Here is a 14,099-nt window from a genome sequence, read left to right on the forward strand (position 1 = left end):
TGTGTAGGCTAAACCCCGATAGTTCTCCACACATGATGGCCTTTCCACGTACTGTACAATCAGGTGCATTTAGATGACACCCAGTTGGATCCACAGATAGGTGATGTCCACTTGCAGAGATCTGTTTTCACTTTGACATTAAAGAGTGTCTTTTTGTTGATGTCAAAAAAAAATCCAATTAAATTCACTGTGATTCAATATTTCATAAGAATAAAATAAAAACTTCCAATGGGTAAATACTTTTTATAGGCTCTGTAAATGGGACTTCAATACTAGAAAACAACACTAGGCATATATTATTGGTATTGTCAGATATTCCCAATTTGCTATTCCTTTGGATGCACTCTGAATGATTAAAACATTTTATCCCATTCTATCACACCATAGTATTGGAAGAGCAACTACTGCACTTACCGACCATATGGATGAAGCAGGTTTGGGCCCTGTGCCTTCCCCTTTACTTCAGTGCTAATTTATTATTTGTTTTAGATAGTCACTTGACTCTTTATCTCTGGATCCGTTTGCACTGTTTTCAATTATTTACATGTCTCTTCTTTAATTACACATACTAGGCTTTTCAAATAAAAGGCAAAATTATCTAGGAATAATTTACATGTGTGATAAATCAAGAAGACAACAGGTGCCAGTCTGTACCAGGCCGTACCTGTGGAGTGAAGGGCACAGGGCATCTAGAAAGTGGTGGTTAAGAGAGAATGTGGATTATGTGGCTTTAGGCAGAGTTATTCTTTCTTTCTTTCTTTCTTTCTTTCTTTCTTTCTTTCTTTCTTTCTTTCTTTCTTTCAAGATAGATAGATAGATAGATAGATAGATAGATAGATAGATAGATAGATAGATAGATAGATAGATAGATAGATAAGAAATGTTCTGACTTAGCAGTCCCACAGGTGTATTGCTGTTGGTGTATAAGAAGCATTTCATTACACACTTCTGCTAAATACTTCATTGGCTGAAAGCCCTCTGTGTTAGTGTCCCAGAGAGAGGATGTGCAGCATTGTTCACAACGGTACTCAGTTTTGCTTTCATTCTCACCTTCACTACTCCTTCCAGGGGGTCCAGCGTGCATAACTAAACCTGCCCTTTTAATTAGCCTGTTGATTTGGTGGGCCTCTCTTGATGTGATGATACCAACCCAGCACACAAGAGCATAGAAATTGCATTGGTCACCACAGAGTTGTAGAAGATGTGAAGGATGTAACTACTCACATTAAAGGAACTCAATCACCTAAAGAAAAAAAGCCTGCTCTGCACTTTTGTGCATAATTCCTTTGTGTTACGAGACCAGTTAAACCTGGCATTGATGTGGGTCCCCAAGTTCTTGCAGCAGTGCACCATCTCTACATCCACTTCTTTTATAGTGACTGGACTTAGGGACTTTTTGCATTGAAAATTAATAACCGTTTCTTAGTTTTATTGATACTGAATTGCAGAAAGTTCTCAAGGATCTCCACATGACTCCTCTCCCTTTTCAATACACCCCAAAAGTGCAGAATCATCTGAGAATTTCTGCAACTGACATGACCTGGTGTTATATTTCTAGTTGGAGTTATATAGGGTGAAGAGAATAGGAGACAAGATTGTTCCTTGTGTTGCTCACATTTGTATCAGAGACACTGTCCTTCAGTCTCACAAACTACAGACTATCCGACAAGTAGTTCATTATCCAGGACACTATAGGCTCATCCACATGTGAATCTATAAGCTTAACCTTTAACAGAGATGGCTGGATGGTATTGAAATCACTGGAGAAATCAAAAAACATCATCCTCACAGCACCACCAGCTTTGTCCAGGTGAGAACAAGCCTTATGGAGCAGATGGCTAATTGCATCCTCCACTCCGATCTTTGTCCGATAGGCATATTGCAGCAGGTCCAGTTGGCCTATCTCAAGAGGACTTGTATAGTCTCAAAGGTCTTCTTGATGTGAGACGTAAGTGTCATTGGCCTGTAGTCGTTATATGAAGAAGCGGCTTCCTTCTTTGGAACAGGAACAATGCATGATGTTTTCCTTAGCAGTGACACTTTGTTGTAGCTTTAAGGACAGACTGAACAGGTGGCAGAGGACACCCCAATGTTGGCCTTAAGAACTCGAGGATGGACTCCATCTGGTCCTGCAGCTGTTCCTGTGAGTAGATACCTCAGTTGTTTCCTTACATGGTCTTCATTTATGGTCACTGGCCATTCCAGTTGATGTGGTAGATGATACACAGACATGGCCTCTTCTACGTATTTCCACACCTTCCCTTTTTTAAGTAAGTCATTCTAAGTGCAGCAGTTTCTGGAGGTCAAAGTAGCCACTTCTCTATTTTCTCTATCTCTATGATGGGAAATTTGGCAACTTTCAAGAAGCAGATCTTTAACTTGCTTTTTCACACTCATATTTTTTAAAGATGTGACTGTGTAAAACAGTAACGATTTCAAGGCAATTGTGTAGCTACATTATAGAAATTGAAAATCATAGCCTACCTTTAGCATCTCATAAGCCCCCTGGCTCACTTTGCTACTGGGTCTTTGTCACATATGTTGTGTTGCATGCTCATGGTGGGAGTCAGCCTTCTTGCATACATTATGCTTGTGTAATAATCTGGCAGAACTAAAAATGCCAGAAACTGCTAAAACCTGCTGCACTGAATGGCAGAGTGACTCCACACTCCACACTGAAAGGCAGTAACAGCGGCTTCCAAGACTCCAGCACGTTTTTCAACTCTGTGTAAGGTAGTAAGTTTGAATCCTAGTGGGGAGCAAATGTCATTGTGCATAGCGTGATAAGAAGTGCCTCTTGTGTCAGTTGTCCAAACCTTGAACAACACACAGGAGACAAAAGCTAAAAGAAATATGTAACAAGGTAAACACAGGGTTGGGATACTCAAACGGGAGACCATAAAGAACAAATGATCAGAAAAGAATCAGATCTTTTCTACCTCTATAGGGTGGTCCAGATCTAATTATGCAATTTTCATTACGCTATAACTTATTAAGTTTATTACATAGAAAAATCCCAGACCATCAAGAAGTGTGCAAACTGACGACATGAAGAATCGTCTTCGCGCCGAACTGGAATTGTTCCTGCATGAATCAAAGTCATCCAGACAATCTGGATCGGCATAATTAAATCTGGACCACCCTGAAGTTCTGATTAAATTGGTTTTAAATACTGCACAAGCACTATCTTCATCTACTTTTTTCACTGTCCAGACCTGCTCCCTCTTCCAAAGCCAAAGCCCTCCTGTCTTTACACTCAACTAGCCTATGGTGTTTTCAGGTTGCTACTGGTAATCCCCTGCAATAGCTTCATGTTCTTAGTGGCCAAATATTTGCTCCCAGGACACCAGGCTACAAACCCCCAAAATGACCCTCTAATGTCTCAGGGGTGAAGAGACTAGGCAGCTGCACCCCCACCACCTGATCAAAGCACCGTGATGTCCCTACATTAAGGCCAGAAGTCCACATGACCGTCATCATCAAGTTCTTCCATGTGAACCCTGAAACCCATGAGGACTGATTGTGAGGTCATTTATGTTAGGTAGAATGCCTAGAGGGGGCTGGGTGGTCTTATGGCCTGGAACCCCTGCAGATTTAATTTTTTTCTCCAGCCATCTGCAGTTTTTTTTGTTTTTTCTGTCCTCCCTGGCCATCGGACCTTACTTTATTCTATGTTAATTAGTGTTCTCTAATTCTATTTTCTTGTTTATTTAGTTTTTTTGCTCTTTTTTCATTATGTAAAGCACTTTGAGCTACATCATTTGTATGGAAATGCACTACCGGGTATATAAATAAAAGCTGTTGTTGTTGTAGCTCCCCTATTGTCCAGTCCATTATAAGTAAAGCTCTGCCCCATAAAATGCACTTGTAGTTAAACATACCCTCGAGTAACTAGGAGGTGTTGCACCTGGTTTTTCATCCTTGCCCCTTGACCCCATTTTTTTTATAGAGGAGACCCAGGCTTATTATCTAATAACTGGGTCGCCTACCCCATCTCCTACTAAGGGAACATTATAACTCTCCCACCCGGGCAGGAAATTGCTTAAATGTGTGGTTACAGAGGGTTAAGACCCTGTCCCCTTTGCCCTTATTGGCCCAAATTCCCTGTTCCCCAAATAGGACCTAAATGAAGCTTGTGGCTCCTTTTTATTTTAAGAAATAGTGAAGATCAGTGAAAAGCAACATGTTTTCTTATACCTAGTTAGGTTACTCTTTACTATCTCAAATAAAAATCAAGTTTGGTCTATAATAATATATACAATTAATTGCACAAAAATGTATGTGAATTATCTGTGTGCTGGCCATGTTGGTTCATATTACATTATGACTTAAAAGGTAGCAGTGATGTGACATCTTGGCACAGAAAAATGAAACATTAAATTATCTTTATTACTGACCAATTGTCCTGGCCTCCTAATACCTGTAACTGAAACAATCTTAAGTCATCCAATAGTCAATGCGGGGTTACAAATATTCAGGTGGAAATGTTTCAAATTAAGATCGTGATCCAGATAGAGAGGGGTGGGTTATGCTATCTTGTGTCAATTGGATGGAACAGACACTTTCCAGACTATTTCAGTGGGGATGGGCATTTTGGGACATTTCTCCCTGGGGCATGAATACAATTCTGGGGTCTGTGTGTTATAATGTTTGTTGATTATGATTAATGTAAAGGTAGATTTATTTCCACACCGGGATTTGTTCTATGATGAACCATGTACCAAAATGATATAAATATAATACTAGCCATTCCCCGCGATTTCACCCACATAGAAGTAAAACAAGACAGCGAGGAGGGCCCTACCCAGTTCCCCACTCCTGATGTCACGCCTTCGGCCCACAGCCTCTGTCTCGGATTAGTACAAATATTTGGCTCCTACAAGCGAACTATGATTCTTTTGCGATGAGAGAAGTCGCAAAATAAACCAGAATGTTCAAGCAAATTCTACAAAAAAAAAAACGATCTAAATTGGTTAAGTTGTTCTCTCATTCGCTAGCTAAGTGGATGTAAGATACGGCCAGAGGCTGGCGCATGAATGAGGAGGGTCACTCTCCCCTGCCTGCTGCGTGTCTCTCGGATTTGTGTAAATAAATTGGTACCGCAAGTGAACTATGATACATAGCGTGATGAGAGAGGTCACAAAATCAACCGGAATGTTCAAGCAAATTACCCGATCTAAATCCATTAAGTAGTTCTCTCATGAAAAGAGGACAGACATACAGACAGATGGATTTTATATATATATATATAGAAGGAAAGGCACACACACCTGTCTATAGGTGGTCCCACAGCGGAGCAAAAAAAAAAATCCTGCAGCATTTAAGGTTCATACAAGCACAGAGGATCTCCTTAACTTAAATGGAAGAAGTTTGGAAAAACCATGACTCTTCTGAGAGCTGGCCACACAGCCAAATTGAACAACCAGGAGAGAAGGGCCTTGGTAAGAGCGCTGAGCAATAACCCGATAGTCACTCTGGCTGAATTCCAGAGAACTTGGGTGGAGATGGGAGAAACTTCTAGAAGGACAGCCATCACTGCAACACTCCACAAAATATGAGTTTTATGATAGAGTGGCCAGGTGGCACATGAAAGCTCACTTGGATTTTGCATAAAGGCATCTAACGGACTCTCAAACTATGAGAAAGTCCAAACTCAACTCTATGCAGGCGACAACAAGTCTCTGATCTTCTGATTTTGCAAGGAAAGCTACCACTACTAAAAAAGATGAAGTTAAAGCATGGGATTCATAATCTGACAACACCTAGAAAGCAAAAGGATATTATCATTGTGATGTATGGCCGGCTGTTCATCCCGGCCAATACCCCAACGCCGCCAGATGGAGCCCTCCCTGCAGTATGGAGGTGCCCTGAAGACCAGCAGGGCATTATGGACATTGGAGTCTTTATTCACAGCCCTGCTGGATACCATGGGGGCCGCCAGGAGTCGCTGCAGGGAGGCCCAGAGACTATTTGCCTTACGCCCAGGAAGTACGTCATAGTCACGTGGACAAAGAGAACGATGTGCTTCCTGGGTGAAGAAAAAATGATTTTTTATCTGACCCGGAAGTGTTCCAGGTCATATGGGCAGAGAGGGTGAAACGCTTCCGGGTCGAGGAATATAAAGGACTGTGGGAGATCCCAGACAGACGAACTGAGTTGAGAAGCAGGGTGGCTAAGCATCTGGGAGAGGAGGATTGTGATTTTGGAGTATTTTTTTATTGAGAATTGTGGAGAGGTGTGTGCTTTGTGCACTTATTTATAATAATAAATTAAGTATTTGGACTTTTACTTGGTGTCTGACGAGTGGTCTGAGGGTACAAGGGTGCGAGAAAGCCCTAGTCTGTCACATCATTTTTGCTTTGCTTTTATTGCTGAGAAACCTTAATACCTATAATATATAAAAATTATTTTGCATTGTATTGAAAGGGCCCTGTGGTGGGCTGGCGCCCTGCCCAGGGATTGTTTCCTGCTGTGTCCCCTGTGTTGGCTGGGATTGGTTTCAGCAGACCCCCATGACCCTGCAGTTAGGATATAGCGGGTTGGATAATGGATGGATGGATGGATGTATTGCAAGCTTATGGAACAACCCCTTTGTGGTAAAGTGACCCTTTTGCACCAACCAATCTGCACATATCACTCCACCCGGTGCACAACTCCCTCACTCTTATGCTGACATTCATGCTGTTGCCATTCAGGGTCATGTACTCCAAACAGCGCACCACCTTGGAGCGGTCACTGCATTCCAGAATGATATTTCAAGGCTCTCCCTGCTGCCCATGAGGCCCAATTGAATCATCCTGATGAGTTCTGATGTGAAAGAATGGCAGTTGTAGATATTTGGCAATCCCGTGATGTTTGCTCATGTTTTCACTTTTGTACAATGGGAGATCAGAGGTCTACAGACTGGTGTTTGACTAGGGAGCGGCATTTAAAACTCCTTTAAAACTGACCTTGAAATTCCACAGCAACGTTTACAAAGGAAATGCAAGAACAATTTATGACTGTTTAAAAAAGAGGAAGCCTCCCTACAAGTGTTTTCACAAGGCTGGCTAGCGTGGGCCCATGTGTCTTAATATTATTGGTCACAGTTTGTGACTGCCACTTTTTTATAGCCAGCTAATGTATCATAAATTTAAAAATGTTGTTTGAACTTACGTAACTGGAATGGCATCAGTTGTAAAATAAACCAGATAAAACATCATAAAGTGAGTGCGTCAATTGCCTTGTTAGGCAAGTGTCACTAACGTCCATCTTTCTGGCGGATAAAATATAATAAGCTTTTCTACTTTAGCGGCCATACCTCATTTGTGCAAAAGAATGATGAAATGCTTGGCTAAATATTCAGCTTTCACTGTCACATTACTCACTTCTGTCATCAAGTGAAGCCAAATGTATCTTTAAATAAATGACCTTCTCCAAATACATCCAAGTGAGTGGTTGACAAGATGGTATGCAGCCTGGGTGCACTTCCTTTCTTATCATGATAATGAAAGCTTCTTCCAACAATGTGTTACTAATTACGAAACATTATTCATTTTTTTCTACAAGACAATATTTTTTAGTCATTTTGAATTGTAATTGAAAAGAGCCAGTTGAGGTGGTTCAGGATGGTTCCTGGGTGCCTTTTGGTGAAATATGTCCAACAGGAGGATTCATCAGGGCAAACCTGGGACACGCAGGAAAGATTTTATCTCAGTTTCCATTCTGAATTTTACAGGCCATCCACTCAGTGCTAATTCAGCTATCCCAGTTCAATAATGTATAGAGTACATTCAGAAAATAGATTGATTTTTTTCTTGTATTTGCGTTCCATAAGTTCTGTTTACATTATGAAACTGCTTTGTTCAATTGCAGGAGCCTAATCCTAGGCTGGCAATAATGGAGCCAAGGGATGAATCAACACAGTCTGGAATATAACATCTATTCTCACTAATGTTAGACTGATTTTGAGTCATCAATAAGTATAAAATGCACATCTTTAGAGTGGAGAGATAGGTAGAATATTCAGACATAAAGAAAATGTGTAATCACAGTGACTGGCTAAAACAAAAAATTATAATTCATAGAGCTGGGAAACAGACACACTAACCACTAAAACACCATATCACTCTGGCAATGTAAATTAAATATACTGTACTTATTTACTAGTAGTATCTGTATTATTTTAATAATCAGATTAATAACTACAGTAGCTAGCTTGTGAATGACATAACTGATATTTCCCATGGCCGACTTCTTCAAAATGGGTTTCAGCAGAAAGCACTCATTTCCTTCTTTTACTTCTTATTTGCTTTTCAATATAAGCAAACTCAGCTACACTATAAATTATTTGGATCCATAAATATTAGAATGAAGCTTGTAGCAAAGTAATGAATAGCATATCATACAGAGCTACCATTTAAACACTGGACAGCTGCTGGGTAAGGGACCCAGAGTACAACAACCCGATCACTTCTTCAGACACCTTTGTGGGAAGGCAGGTTTCCTCACATCACAATTTTATTTTAGATTGCAAGATAGAAAAATAGGAAATGACACGTGGTGAACTGTTAGAAGTCAATGTACCATCTATTTACTATAATTTACACTCTAGCAGATACAGAAAGCGTGCTAAGCTCCGGCTTTTGAGTTTGTTTTGTTGTCTGACAAAACGACCAGCTGCTACATAACTCTCTGTTTTCTCATTTCTGCAAAGAGAAGTTCATGAAGAGTAGTGCAATGACTTGCTTCCCAAAAGGCTAGTTTCTTTTGATGTCCGTCTCATATATTTGACTTTTTAAGCCTTGATTCTCAGATTGTTCTTGCAAAATTCAACGTAACAGTACACAACAGAAGCCAGCAAGACTACAATTTCACTTTTCATAGCCACAAAGCCAACAAATCCATTGCTGTTCAAGACTGAAATGCAAGCTCATGAAGACATAAAATTGTTTTATGTAATAGACTCACACACCTAGAGGGAGGAAACAGCTGTAAAACAGACTTTGCAGACCCTTTGAACATAGTGCAGAGCTCATGGCTGACAGTGGATGGAGTAAGTAAGAGGCATGAGGCGTCTTCACAAGCCTGTCCAGGGAAGGATTCACCCCAGGCAGCCAACCCCCAACCACTACCGGCAAGCTGCAGCCTGCACAGGCCCAAAAATGAGCAGCTGGCTTTTAAAGTTGAAAATACTATAAAAGTTCTAAAACATACAATAATGCCTTCCTAGGAAGAGGAACCATAAAACTTCTAGCTAGAAGAGACAAGTTCAAGCAAAATTTTCATTATCAAAAAAATGTATTTACCTGTATATAAGAGTGTAAAACTGTACAAAAAATCAGCAAACAAACATATGGGCAGAAAATATTTACCTTAAAAGGCAATCCAAAACAAAGAAGTCCCAAAGCACAATAAAAAAGCAAAATCAGAAAGAAAGCCAGAAAAAGTAAAGAAAAAAAAATCGGGAGTGGTCCCCACTAGATTTTCTCGTATACTCAGATATGGGGATGGATATTTGAGGGGTATATTTTTATATTATGTACATTAAAGAACTATCAACACCAAACCAAATCAAATTATTATAAAAGTAAAGTTGGATAAATCGAACTCTGCAGCTGCATGAATAAAAAAGCACCACTTCTGGTTAGTGGAAATTGCCCACAAGATGACAGAAATCTATGTTTTGTACCTAAAACTTGTATGCAAAATTTGGTTGACCTAAGTGAAAGCATACTCAGGTTATCGTGTTTACATACACAGTGTAAAAAAGAAAGACACACAGTCATCAAGGTTTGGGGTTTCCGGCCCTGTATACTGTAAGAAATATTGAAGAAATAATAATAATCGTCAATGCAGTACTGAATCGCTCTATACAGCCGATAGTCAAAATGGCGGAGGGGGGAGCATTTATGAAGAGTGACCGGAAGTAGAGAGAGGTTTGCTGGGAAGGAGCCGAGATGAATGTTGGGATTGCTGACGTCATCAGGAGTTGACAGAGGAAGGGCGGAAGTGGCGATGCATGGTTAGCGAGTCGGGCAGAGTCATGGTGGCGGTGCGTCTTTCTTTCTGCAGGAAATAAAGAGAGAAAGGTTAGTACCCCGCCATTCCTTTCTGGCATACGACTTCATGATATCGTTTAGGTCCGTACGCGGCCCCCTAATCGCAGGTGCGTGACAACAGACAGACAGTAAAAGAAAGTAAATCAGACTCAGGAAGGTCTAAAACATTGAGATTCATCAAAATTTCGAGGTCAAATTTTTGGATGATTATAATGTTTTCCCTATAATTTGTATACAAGAAAGTAAAAACAAAGATACTGAAGAAAAAAAATCTTCTACAACACTCAATGAACCACTGCCAAACCTTCTATGTGACTCCAATATAAAGGCAGAGGGAGAACCCAGCAGCAATGATTTCAGGGTGGCCCTGCCTCCTGGGGTTCCACTCACAAAACACAAGGAATGGCAGTACCTTTAAAGATACAGTATATTAATAATAAACAATAAATTAATATAAGAACTTATGAAGAATACTTAAAAAAGCAAAATTAAACACAAGCCAGGGAAAAAAACTCAGGCTGTAACACAACAGGAACTAATCAAAGTGTTCTACTAAAGGCAATTTAAAAAAAAATTGACACTTAAGTGCATTATAATCTCATAAATGTAAGGTAAATGGAGAATTGGTGTTATGAACTTGAAGGTTTGAAAACACAAAGACCCAAAATTGGTGTAACGGCTCAGAGGCTAAGGATCTGCACTCGTATCTGGAAGGTTGACAGTTCAAATCCCTGTTACTGCCAAAAGCGACCCTTACTGTGCTGGGCCCTTGAGCTAGGAACTTAACCTGCAATTGCTCCAAAGGTGCTGAACCTGCACTCTGACCCCAAGGGTTATGTGAAAACTAAAAACAAATTCCTAATACAAGAAATTGCATAAGGTGAAATAAGGAATAAAAATGACTCAAAATGCACACACTGGGAATCATCAACTCCTGACTGGTCACAAAAAGGGTTACACAGAATCTTTATCAATAAAAGATTTATTAACCAAATAGGCACACTGTGTTTGATTACTCTTTAGCAGTGAAGATCCGAAGAGCACAAAAGGCACAGCAGGAGTAGCCTGATAATAACAAGGCAATAAAAGCTGTACAGTCCTAAAACACAGTTCAATAGAGAGGTTAAAAAAGACCAAGATGGTGAAAAATCCAAGACAATAAATCAAATATATGCAAAGGACACTAGAAATCATGAACTCTGCAAGTACATTCAATGAACCGCAAGGGACTGTGGGTTTTCCTTAACCTTTACAGGGCTGAGAACAGCACTTTGGTGATAGGCAGGTGGCCCCACTTCCTAGGAGACCACCCACAAAACAGATATCACATAAAAAAGATCCTTTGACATTAAGAAACTATAAATTGTCAACAACTAGACATTAAGCCCGTTAAAATAACGGGTGCTAGAACAGTAGTGCATGTATATTTAAACATTTGTATGAACAGTCTATATTAAATGGCAAGGGACCTTGTATGTGGCTGTAATATCTGTCACTGTATTGTGTGCCTTTAATTTTCTCTCTCAGTAATACTGGTTTGTATTTTCATGAAATGCCTGTAATTTTGTCTGACAGTAATACAGTGGAACCTCAGTTCACGACCATAATCCGTTCCAGACCGTATGAACTGTATGTAAATATATATTTTTTTAAGTTTTTATGCACAAATATAGTTAACTATACCATAGAAAGCACAGCATAATAGTAAACTAAATGTAAAAACATTGACTAACACTAAGAAAACCTTGAACAACAGAGAAAACTAACACTGCAAGAATTTGTGCTATAGCCTTATGACCCGCTCGCTAAAAACTCTTTTTTTAATGAGTTTTAAGCACAGGGGAAAAAATGAACATTTGAAAAATTTGTAATTTAATAAACAACCAAGAAAAGTAACATTGCAACAATGCACGCGCATGCTTGTGTGTGTGTCTCTCTCTTGTGCGCCTTTGTGTGTGTCTCTCACGTGTGTGTCTCTTAAGCGCACGCCTCTGTGTCTGTGTGTGTGTCTGTCTGTCTCTCGCCTGTGTGTGTGTGTCTGTCTGTCGCGCGTGCCTGTTTGTTTCGTGTGTGTGTGACTCGTGTGTGTATGTGTGTGTGTGTGACTCCCGCGTGCCTGTGTGTGTGTGTGACTTGCGCGCGCCTGTGTGTGTGTCTGTCTCTCTCTGCACAGGGAATGCACAGGAAAAGACTGAACACGTGCTGTGTGGCAGCCGCGCATGCGCACTTCACCAGAAGACACACACATAGTGGCCCCCTTCAACAGCCATGGATAATGTGAGAGGTATATTGGAAAAACTTTTACACAGACAGCAGGAATTCCTGCAAACTCAATGTGCTTGTACCTGAGCTGGAAAGTCCGACTTGCTAAAGTATATAACCTGGTAAAGAGGATGTATGTATCCATATGTATCATCAAACACACAAAGTTTATTGCTACAAAGATTTAATAATTGTTCTTTTTTGGCATCCCCCTTTTGGTGTGGGTGTTTTTAATCTAGGTTTCAGACAGACATTATTTTAAATGTGCAAACTGATGTGGGTAATTTGGTTTGCCCTTCGGTACAGTGGAAATGTGTGCAATAGTAAATTGAAAAATTGGTACCACTCAATGTATTATTGAGGCTAATGACTGACAAAAAAAGTAAGATATGAGGAATAGAAGCATGGTATATGTAACAACAGAGTAACACGAGGTAAAAGAGCTGTCAAATAAGAAGACAAATAGAACAGTTCTCAATTATTTATGGATAAGCTGGGGAAAATAATGGAGGCAGACAAAGTGGTCGGGTGGGGTGGAAAGGAATCAGCAAGTTTTACTATTTACATATGAACTTGATTTCGCAGACAACCTGCTCATGCAATCAGCCGAGAGGTGCCCAATGCATTTCTCTCCTGGTTGCTTTTCAGTTTCCTGCAGGCAGCCTGATATCTCAGGGAACAACCTGTTTTAAGTTTCTGATAACAATTTGATTGTTCAATTATTTGCATGAAAATGCAGTGCCACTGGGCTTGATTGTGGCACAGCTACTCTTAATAAAAATAAAAAGTTACAATACCAACCACTGGGTACACTTTCATGACAATTTTGTCACAACAATTTTAGCCTCTGATTGCATATTTGTTGTAAAACTAAAGAGAGTTACCCACAGAGGCTTTTAAATTACAAATGTTAGCTTTTTCTTTATTGGTTTGACACTTAAATTGTAGCTGAGTAAAAGAAACCACAATTACATTACATTTTAAAGCAATTCTGAGAACAAAAGCCTTGACGGATTCTGTGTTATGTGACTCACATACACATTTGGAAGAAGAACAGTTGGGGTCGTAGTAGTAGTCAGTAGATAAGACCATCGATTTCCAGTAATCATGTGCCATTAGAAGGCACAGCACAGAACCTATACTTGTTTTGGGAGGGTTTTTTACACAGAACCTTAGATTCCCACATATGAACCAATGGTGCTCATTGTAGATAATAGTAATCTGCTTTATTTTAGACATTGATTTCAATATTTGAAATATTACATTCAAACAAATTATCATTAAAAAAAGGATTGATAATTCATTAATGATTGTTCGAAAACAATTAAAAAAAGTTGCATACAAATATGTTCTGTAAACGAAGATGTGATGGAATAAAAGTGTTTTTCATTTTTAATTCAGAAATCAAAAATATAAAACACATGAAATAATCTAATCGAGTTATTTTCCTGTAAACCGTTTCCTGCCTTTTATTTTTTATTTATTTTTAAGGTGCCATTGCAATTCCTGACAACACCTGGTAAAACGCTGGATAAAAGGAAGTGCACACTTACATGCCAACTGATACTGTGCCAGTTAATCTAAGGGTGGTGACATCTTTGAGATATGAGAGAAATACGAGACAACAAGAAAAAAACTCTCAGACAAAAAGTTGTACTAGTATTATTATTATCGTCCTTTTCATTATTACTACATTATTATTATTTTATGCTTCGCAGCGTAACAAATTAAAACAAAGCCGCCAATCACCTAATCCCTCCTATTGCTTACTCGTTTGCTTTGCAGTTATTCTTATCT

This window comes from Polypterus senegalus, chromosome 10 (assembly GCF_016835505.1).
Source record: "Polypterus senegalus isolate Bchr_013 chromosome 10, ASM1683550v1, whole genome shotgun sequence".
NCBI lineage: Eukaryota > Metazoa > Chordata > Cladistia > Polypteriformes > Polypteridae > Polypterus > Polypterus senegalus.